The following is a 10,295-nucleotide window of genomic DNA, read 5'->3' on the forward strand; positions in this document are numbered from 1 at the left end:
TAAAGAGTAAACTTTCAAAAGTAAGTGCTGAATATTATGTCACTTATTTATGTGCGAATGTTTAATAATGAAGAACATTAAAACATTACTGTTGGCCACATATCGGCAAAGTTATGTGACATTAGAGATGTTTGTACTTTCAGCGTCAGCTTGGTTTTGAAGCCTTTACTTTAAAATATACGCCGTTAAATAGTTGACCTTAATCTTACAGAGAATGTGATGATTTTATGGATAATTCACAAGCAGGATTCACTGCACTGTTAATGTTAGCTATGTTATATTGCTGTCTCTGTTCGGTGGTATCGAGCCAAATGGACTTTAACGTGTGTTTGAACGAGCTGACGGTTCACTCGTTAAGCTGAAAGAAAGATGCTTTAATCACAGGAGTCACACGTGTCCACTGTACCATCTGGGAACTCTTCTTGTTTAGCACTCGTAATAACACAAACACTAAATCCTCCTTCTCTTGTGCTGTTTTGTAGCAGTGTATACACCTGAGACTGTCACCTGTCTGTCTGTCCTGCACTCTATCTCCTTCTTTCTCTCTGATTGTGTAATAAAAGTATGAACATGTATTTATAAGTCACACTTGTGTTTGAATCCTGCAGCTTATCACACATTTGATTTCCATGTGTGATGACTGCAAGTGTCCAGAGTGAGGACAGACTGAAGGACCCACTGCTGCACATCATCTGTGAGGCTTTGCACCCCTGATGATCCACCAGGACAAACTCAGCAGTGTGTGAGGAAGAAGAGGAGGAAGAGCCAGCAGCAGCTGACAGATAGACAGACTGTTCTCTGTTTGTGAAGGACTGCTAGAAAAGTTTAAAATAACTAATTGTCTGTGCTGAATCAGTCTTATTAGGTAATGTTCAAATAATTTTATCATTCCAGTGTTTTCAGTGTGGGAGAAAGTACTCAGGGCCTTCAAGTTGAACACTATGAAAGGCAGCAACCAGTTTAATGTTCAGAAACCTAAAGTATGTATCAGCAGCAGAATGGACCTAAAAATAAATGTCCATGGTTTTTTTTTTCAGTTCTATGAAGCTTTGAGTATTTTGGATTAGTAGCACTGCTGTGTTTGTTGCACCATATTGCTGTAATTGTTTATATGCTTTATATATTTTGAGGTAAGTTGATCTATAGTGTTACATGATATCCTTTAAGGATGTTATGTGTTTGTCTTTCTGCCCAGTTTGACCCATTTAGCAGAAATCAGCCTGTTTAAGGCTCTGATATCTATTCTGTATGACTTAAAGCAGTTATGACATGGTATGATTTTCTCACCCAATAAAGGAATATTTAATAGAATGAAGTCTACTCTTCATTCTATCAGAAACAGTTATCACAGCTCGTACATTTTCTTTTTACACATATATGTAAGCATTGAGCCAAATGTAATAATGCCAACATATTAAACGAACAATATTTGTCTCTTATATATAATACATCTATAAATACACTGTCAAAGATACTTGTCTTTGAGTGAAGATTTAAGGTGATAGGAAATTCAAATAAATGCAACTTGAATCTTTACTGAAGCTCAGCATTTAACACAGAGTTCAAGTTCACTGCTTTAACAAATCATAATAATCGAATAATAAATATAATATTGGCCATATTATATTTACATTACTAACGTGAGATGACTCTAAAGTCAATTAGCTTATGTTGTTCATGAGACTAATCTCATGAACAACATAAGCTAATTGTTATTTACTAACTGTCAGGGTTCCTGGATCGTTGACCCAGTGTTTTCTGTTTTGTCATGTTCAGTTTATTTTCACATCTGTGTTTTCTGTGCCAGCATACCGCCTGCGTATTGTGTTCCAGTTATTTCCATGTATCATTAGTCAGACTAAGTTCAGCTGCGTACTCACCGGTTTCTAATCATTCATCACCCAGCGTGTATTTAAGTCCTCAGTTCCATCCGATCCTTGTCGTGTCATTGATGTACATGTGATGTTCCTGTCGTCTCCCCGTATGTATGTTCAGTTAGTCAGCCAGCCATTCATCCAGTCTTTCAGTCAGCCAGTCCTTCGTTCCTGCTTTGTTCATTCACCCGCTCCAATAAATCCCCGTCATTTCTGTACCTGCGAGTCCTGCGTTTGGGTTCCTTCTTCCTCGCCTCCACACAACGCCTGACACTAACTAATCTTAAAATGACTGTTCAGTACAGAAATGAAGCCCAACAATCATGTTTTTAGAGTCCTGTGGTCTCATCCTCAGATACTTAACAAATCAAAGTGATCTCATGAAAAAAATGAATGAACAAAAAAAAATTTTTCGCCTTCATTTCTGTCAAACAATGCTGTATGAAACGTTTCTCGCAGTTAGTATCATGGTTGCTAGCGGGGGCGATTTTAGCCCATTTTTGGGGGTGCTTCAGCAAAATGGTTTGTTCCAGCTCGCCTCTCCTCTGCTCTGGCTCTAGCGCTCTTGCGCTTCCAGAGCGATGGTGGCTGAGACGCAGCGGAGCGGAAGTATAAGTGCCTGGCTTAAAACAGGACATATTAGCTGCATTTAACCTTCAGTTACTCTTTATATAGTTAGGTAGGAGTCAGACCATGTTTCTTTTTAGCTGAAAAGCATTACACCCAGGTAACCTGCAGTGTTGAAAACGTGTTTTCCGACAATGTTTGCTACCCTACAATCCGTCCTACACTGTAGTAAAATCAGCAACATTTGACCGTCCTGTTGCTCCCATTGAAATGTATACAGCCTATTTAAAATCTAAAACTTTAAATTGTCCATAGTCTACTGTTGGTTACCACTGTCCTGTTTGAAATGGATAATAACTAGCTAACTGACTGAATGCCCATTAACCTTATAACTCCTGTTGTGTGTGTGCGTGTGTGTGTGTGTGTGTGTGTGTGTGTGTTTGTGTACAGAGAGACAGCCAGGTTCATAATGGATATAAGGAAGTTTTTTCAAAAAAAGGAGCCACATTCAGGTAAAAGTGTAAAATCAAATGATCCGTTAATCAAGAATAATGTTGCATCAGTGCTTCAATGTTTATATCTTTTATTAGATGTTCATGTGGTTTGGTTATTTGCCTTTTGGTTGAAAGTAGACTGAGAGAGGACTTTTTGTTAGCGATCTTAATAATTTTTCATCTAATTGAATACAATCTATTTGTGTATGATTGTCAGTCCAAAGAGGGAGAGAGGAAAAAGGAACGTGAGGATAAAGGGCAAGGTCAGGAAGAACCAGGTAAGAAAACAGACAGGGAACAGTGACAGGCAAAACAGAAACTGTTAAACTGACAAATAGAAAAAACCTAATTTTACTCACACAATCTGGAAGTTGTGTTCTCCCTATATTAAAGCTGCTATACAGAATCTGAAAAAAAAAAAACTGGGTTGAAACATTTTTGACCCTCTTTAACAACATTCCAACATAACATTATAATTGATTGGGGAGATTAAAATTAATGATATATTTTTATGTGGTTCAGCCACAACTCTACTAAAACCTCAGTAATAGGTAGGCCAACTTTTGGACCGTCCAGTTGTCTGTATGACTGCCGCAGTACATACATCACATTTGCACACTATCAGAGAGTGCCAAACAGCCGTGGAGTGAGGAGCTGTAAAGTCCTCACTCCACTTGCCTTGAGGCGACTTTTGTTGTGATTTGGCGCTATATAAATAAAATTGAATTGAATTAAAGAGAAGCAGATGCTCTGTTTATATTCTAAAAATGTTTTAAGCTTGTTTCAAAGATTCTGTACAGCAGCTTTAAATGTTTTCCAAAAGCACACATACACTTATCAGTTTCTCAAACTTGTTACAGTGTGTACCACCTGAAAAAATGTCTTTTTATAGTTTTTATTAATATTTTGTAATAATTTATTTGTAATAATTTATTCTGTTTTGGGAGTATTTTTTATGTATCTGTATTATATTATACATACTCATTAAAAGTGAATCTCTGTCCAAAAAATGCACTCAGTTTACTTTTTACTCACTATGAGCATCATTCATATTCTCCCGCAGTAATTAAGGTTAGGATATGTATTTTTTCTATTCCAATCCATTCTTCTTTTGCAGCATTTAAATAACCTTTATCAGATTTGATGGTTTTGTTACAGACTTTTCAAAAAAGTGTTTTGCTTTTCTTTCACAAATGTGGGGATTAAATTGTTAAAATGTACAAAACAGTGATGTCATGTTTTGTGACGAGGACCCAGGCACAGAGAGACTTGATGAATTTATGAATCTTATGATTTAATAAAGAAATTTGCAGACTTGCACAGAGATGGTAAAATTATGATGACTGATAACGGAGACGAAGACAACAGACGATGAGGACAGGGAGGAACAGGGGTTTAAATGCACGTGACAGTCAGAGAGAACTCGGGACAACATTTAAGGATGCAGGGACTGACAGAGACAGGTTTATCTTGCCTAGCTGGGCAGCTCTCTGGGTGCTCAGCACCCCCAAAGCTCTGATCCTAGAATCGCCCCTGGTTGCTAGGCAACCTGAGCAGCGCGACGAAGCCCAGACCGTCCCATTTCACAAGGCTCTCACTTCCGCATTTCTCGTACTTTGTAGTACCAGCCGTACGTAGTCGGCGAAGTGTGCGTACTGTGAAACGTAAATATGAAAACAAGCAAACAAAAAAGTAAGCAATCAGGAATCTACACATGCTTTTACACAGCATCAGTTCAGCTTTTAAATTCAGTTTTTCAGGGCCACACCAGAAAAAGAACTGAGGGTCACCAGGAGCTAGTAACATACAGCTTATTGATGTGCTTTAACTTCACTGTAATATATTGGAGTTTGTCCCAAAAAAAGCCATTGGCTGGATGCTACTTTAGGTCTTGGTTGTTTTTGCAATGAGTAAAAGCATAATTTAGCGATTGCTTAAGAGCAGAAACTGTACAAAACTATACGCTGTTGAAGATTAATGTTGAGAGGTTGAAAGAACCCATTAGTAGTAAAAATTGTGTTCTGACTAAAAAGGATAGTTACTTAATGAATACTCAATCTCAAAAGTTGGGAAATTCCTGTTTTATAGCAGCCAAAACATTAAACACAACCTCCATCCTTCCATCCATGTCTTCTCTTCCACTTATATTTATCAGGGCAATAGGCTGAACCCAACCTTTGATTGTAAATATAACCTGATTTCTGAAAAAGTTGAAATGTTCTGTAAAATGTAACTAAAAACAGAATGTGTCAAGAAATTTGGGATAGAGACAACTAATAGCTGAAAAAGTAAGTGGCATCTAAAATAAACAGCTTAAGGAACATTTTGCAACTAAAAATAATAAAAATGAAATTGCAAAGATAGATAAAGATATAAAATATATCTACAGTATATAATATGATCAAAACATTCATATAACCTGGAGAAATGTCTGTACTCAACAGACAAGCTGAAAACAAGCAGCACTGTTATGATTCTGCCATTGGAAGTCACTGCAGTGGCTCAGAAACACTTCCACAATTTATTGTCTGTGAACTTAGTTTGCCATGGCATCCATAAATGCAGGCTAAAGCTCTTTTGTGTGAACATGTTCTGTCTCTTTTTTTTCTTAAAACAATATTATTGTTTTTGCAACATCATACAAAGATTTGTTTTCACAGTAATATGCAGCAGTAGAACACCCCCCCCCCTCCCACACACACACACACACACACACACACACCACCTTCCATCCCTGCTCTCTCTCAAACCTACATCAAGTAAAAACACATGAAATATGCATACATTAGTACAGTATGTGGCATTTATTGTCATGGTTTGCCAGGGCAAGCCGTGGGGATGAGGGGGAAGGAGGACCCAAATGCTGGACTCTTTGATGAAGGCAGTGCGTTTATTTACAGTGATACAAAATAATCCAAACAACAATAAATCCCCAGTGCTTTCCCGACTCCCGTGACGGGCCCCTCGGGCGCGTGGCGACATCCGGCTCGGGCTGAGCGGGGCCCTCGGGCGGCAAAGGCCCTTATTTAAGTCATTTGAAGTCAAATTAAGCCTTTGTTACAACATTTTTTCAACATTAACTCTAGAGGAGTTAACTGGGATAAGAGTTAGAAATGAAGAATCTAATCTGTAAATACTTAAAGAAATGTTTTTTGGGGATTTGAAATTTTGTATTTATGTATAAGGCCCCAACCTCCATCCATCCATTCACTTCCACTTGTCCTTTTCTGGAGCCTATCCCAGCTGTCATAGGGCATGAGGCAGGGTACACCCTGGACAAGTCGCCAATCTGTCGCAAGGCTAACACACAGAGACAGACAACCATTCGCACTCACATTCACTCCTATGAGCAATTTAGACTAACCAATTAATCTATCCCCATAAACTGCATGTCTTTTGAGGGTGGGACGAAGCCGGAGTACCCGGAGAAAACCCACGCAAACACGGGGAGAACATGCAAACTCCACACAGAAAGACCCCGGCCTGATGGTGGAATTGAACTCAGGACCTTCTTGCTGTGCGGCAACAGTGCTAACCACCATGCCCAACTGCCCCAAGGCCCCAAACTGTTCTATTAAATCCTTTACTACAGGCACAGAAGTTTTTAGTTGCTTAAAAAATAAAATGACATCATCAGCAAAAAAAAGCAATTCTATGCTCCTTTCTACCAATCTTAACCTTGTATTTGTCCACTGGTTCTAACAGCTATTGCCAAAGTTTCAATAGCTAAAAGGAATAAATGTGGAGATAATGGTGAACCCTGCGGGCACCCTCTTTTAATGTCAAATGGTTCAGAAATTTTCTCATTAGTCATAACATGAGCTACAGAATAACAGTGTAGTAGCTTGATCCAAAATGATTTACCAAACCCAAATTTAACAATGACATCAAAGAGATATGGCCATTCGATTCTATCAAACGCCTTCTCTGCGTCGAGCGAGAGAATGGCTGTATCTTCCTGTTCACTTTGATTATGAAGAATGTTGAGGACTTGCCTTACATTATGAAAACCCTGCCTATATTTAACAAATCCATTTTGATCATCTTCTATAATAACTGGAAGAACATTTTCTAATCTTTTGAAGAGAATTTTACAGAGAATTTTAGTATCTGTATTGATTAACCTTATAGAATGCATATTTTCACATTTTTTTATTTAGTTTTCAAGGTTTAGGAAGCAGTATTATCAAGGACTCCCTCAGTGAGGCAGTAAGATTACCAGTATTAAAGCATTCTATATAGACATATCTAAGAGGGGCTGTCAAGGTCAGTTGGCCGTCCTTTTGGCCAGCTGTTTTACCAGCATTTAGAGCATTTAAATTCAAATTCAGTAATATGAGTGTATATGAATTTGAATTTATTTATTTCAATCAATCAATTAATCAATCAATCAATCAAGGCTTTATTCGCCACGTGCAGGTTGCCCTGCAGTGAAATGGGACCCCCCCGACCTTACACACACAACACAGACGTCACATGGGGATAAAGGTCGGAGATCGGTAGTGTTACAGAAAAAAAACACTGAAATATACACTACAATGGGAAAGTACAAGAGGAAAAAAAGAGACCTCTACTCATGCTGGGCTCCTGTGGGAGGACAGCATGAGAACAGGAAACAAAAAAACTCCTCTGCACAAAAAAGCACATAAATGTCCACAGCACAACATTATGGAACACGTGACAAGCCACAGGGTTGGGTGGGGGGTGAGGAGTAATCCGAAGCAAACACAGCAGCCATCCTGCCCAGTGCTACCATTCCAGCGCGGGCTCAGACCCGCCGTGTTCCCAGGAGGGAACAAGCATCGAAGGCGTTTGGAAAGGGAGGGGGGATGAGTGTGTGCATATCAGTGTATATGTATGTGTGTGCGTGTCCAGAGTTCAGCTGAGACAGTGCCAGGCTAAGTAAACAGTCTTCCAGCCAACCCAGGTGGCCTTGCATGGAATGGGAAGAACAGTCTAAACACAGTCGTTATCAGGGTGTTTTTGTTCGGCTCCAGCCTTGAGACCGCAGCTGGCGCCGAAAGGGTGTCCGCATGAAGTGATGGTGTTTTTTACTTTAGTGCGAACAACTCATATGAATTTCAAAGCTGTTCTAACAGTCCAACACTGGTCTCTCAATCTCCCGTTGGAGAGCCGTGAGCTTCTCGATGATGTTATCAAACTTGCGCTCCGTGATGTTGTCATTCTTGTGCTCAAAGAGCCGATTCTGAGAACTCACGACCACAGTGAGCTTCTCCAAGATGTGATCCAATTTGCGATCAGAGGTGTTATTCCAAGAGAGCCCCTCCAAGATGTAATCCAGTTTGCACTCAGAGATCTTATTCTGAGTAATCACGGCAGCCGTAAGCTTCTCCAAGATCTTATCCGTGCTGCACTCAATGAGCCCATTTTGAGAAACTCACACCTCTTCCCATCGTTTCAATCCCAGCGGGCAGCCTTGTGGGGGTTTGAACAGCCGCTTCCGCTTTCTTAATTCTTCGATAAGTCAGGGCCAAGCCAGCTCCAATCACCAAGAACCCTGTTACCATGGTTCCCGAATAGGTAGATATCTTCAGCACTCAGGCTCACCCAAGCCCAAACTTCTCGTTGAGAAAGGGGTGTGTGGCGGAGGTGTGGTCCCGGGCGCGGCTGCAGGGGAGGAGTGGTGCAGTGGGCTGATGCCGGCAGATGCCGGTGAGAACAGCTGATGGCGATTTGGACTGATAATGGTTTCCTTCCCTTTTTATAGTGAGATGGAGAGGAGCGGAGACAGAGGGAAATCAGCTGGGACCGACAGCTGTCAGACTGTGTTCAGTCATAACCTGGGAAAATTGTAAATAAATGTGGAACCTGGTGATAAAGACCTGTGTGTGTGTGTACCTGTGTATAGTGCATTTCACAGGGTGTCAATTTAAAAGGGACAGTGCAGTTTAACATAGTCCAAGTACAAAACATGAAACTGATGTAACACACATAAGTTTATAGCTATTGCTAATTTTCAACAATTGTCCCTTGTTGGGCTTACAATCAAAATAGATACATTTTACAATGAAATATACATTTTCATAAAACCAAAATACATCATAAATAAAACTACAATTAATAGACAATAAATTAAAAAATAAAAATCATTAATTAAAATGTATATTAATTTGCCTGTCAACATTTTCTTTGACTTCCTCAGAAATTTTTGGTATATCAATTTTATCTAGAAATAAAGATTGCATTGTAGTTGCGTTGTTGTATTCAGAATTATATAATGTTTCATGAAACATTTTAAATGCATTATCTCTGATGGGTCTACTGTAATATTTTCATTTGAAATGTCAAGGTTTGTAATTGCCTTTTCAGATCCCTGCTGTTTTATACGCCAAGCCAGAAGCTTGCTGGGTTTTTCACCTTGATCATAGAATTGTTGCTTTAATCTCAATAAATTTACAGCTGCTTTTGCGCTTGTCATTTTGTTATATTGCGTTCTCAATAGTAATAATTCTTTTAAATTGTCCTCTTTATTTTGGCCTGATTGAAAGCTGGTCTCTTCTAACAGTTTTATTTTTTCTTCCAGATATTTTATCTTTTGATTTCTTTCTCTTGTTTTCTTACTAGTATAGCTTATGATTTGCCCTCTTAAGTATGCCTTGAAGCCTTCCCATCTTACACTTGCCAATGTTTGAATTGTGTTCAAAGTATTCATTAATTTGCTTGCCCCTGTGTCCTGTCTGGACCCAACTCCATTTAAAATGGTACATTTTCTCATGTTATACATTTGATCTTTTTTCTGTATACTACTGTGTGTAGAATATGAGTATATGATTTTTTAAAATGAATTTGTATGCTGAATAAGAATATAGCTCAATGACTAACAAGTAACAGAGGTCATGTAAATTAATACTGTGTTTTTAATGTTACAATAATAATAAAATAAATAAGTGATAGTAGAAAATATCACTTCAGAACAAGGTGAACAGATATTACTAAATACAACCATTTAATTTTAATTTTAATTTTTATTAAAAACACCTGCATTGGAAATGAAGTTAACTGTACAGCACATTGTCCACTTTCATATAACCTGCATGACAAGGACTGTGTTATTTCATGTAGAGGTGAAGAATCTAAAAAGTGCTTCTTGTAGTCTGTCTTCTGGGATGTTTAGCTTCAAAACATCAGACTCCTGTCAGAAACATCCAGTGTCACATTATTAAGCAGTCTGAGCACAGCAATTATGAATTTTCCTTCCTATCTTTCCTTGACCTCAAGATGTCTTCTGTTGAGGTCAAGAGAAAGTAATTAGTAACGTTTGGGCCTTTGAGATACATATGTAAGAAATCACGTTGTTATTTGTTTTTTTTAACAAACTTTTTATTAATTTATTGTACAC

This window comes from Simochromis diagramma, unplaced genomic scaffold (genome assembly GCF_900408965.1).
Source record: "Simochromis diagramma unplaced genomic scaffold, fSimDia1.1 OVJJ01000159.1, whole genome shotgun sequence".
Lineage (NCBI taxonomy): Eukaryota > Metazoa > Chordata > Actinopteri > Cichliformes > Cichlidae > Simochromis > Simochromis diagramma.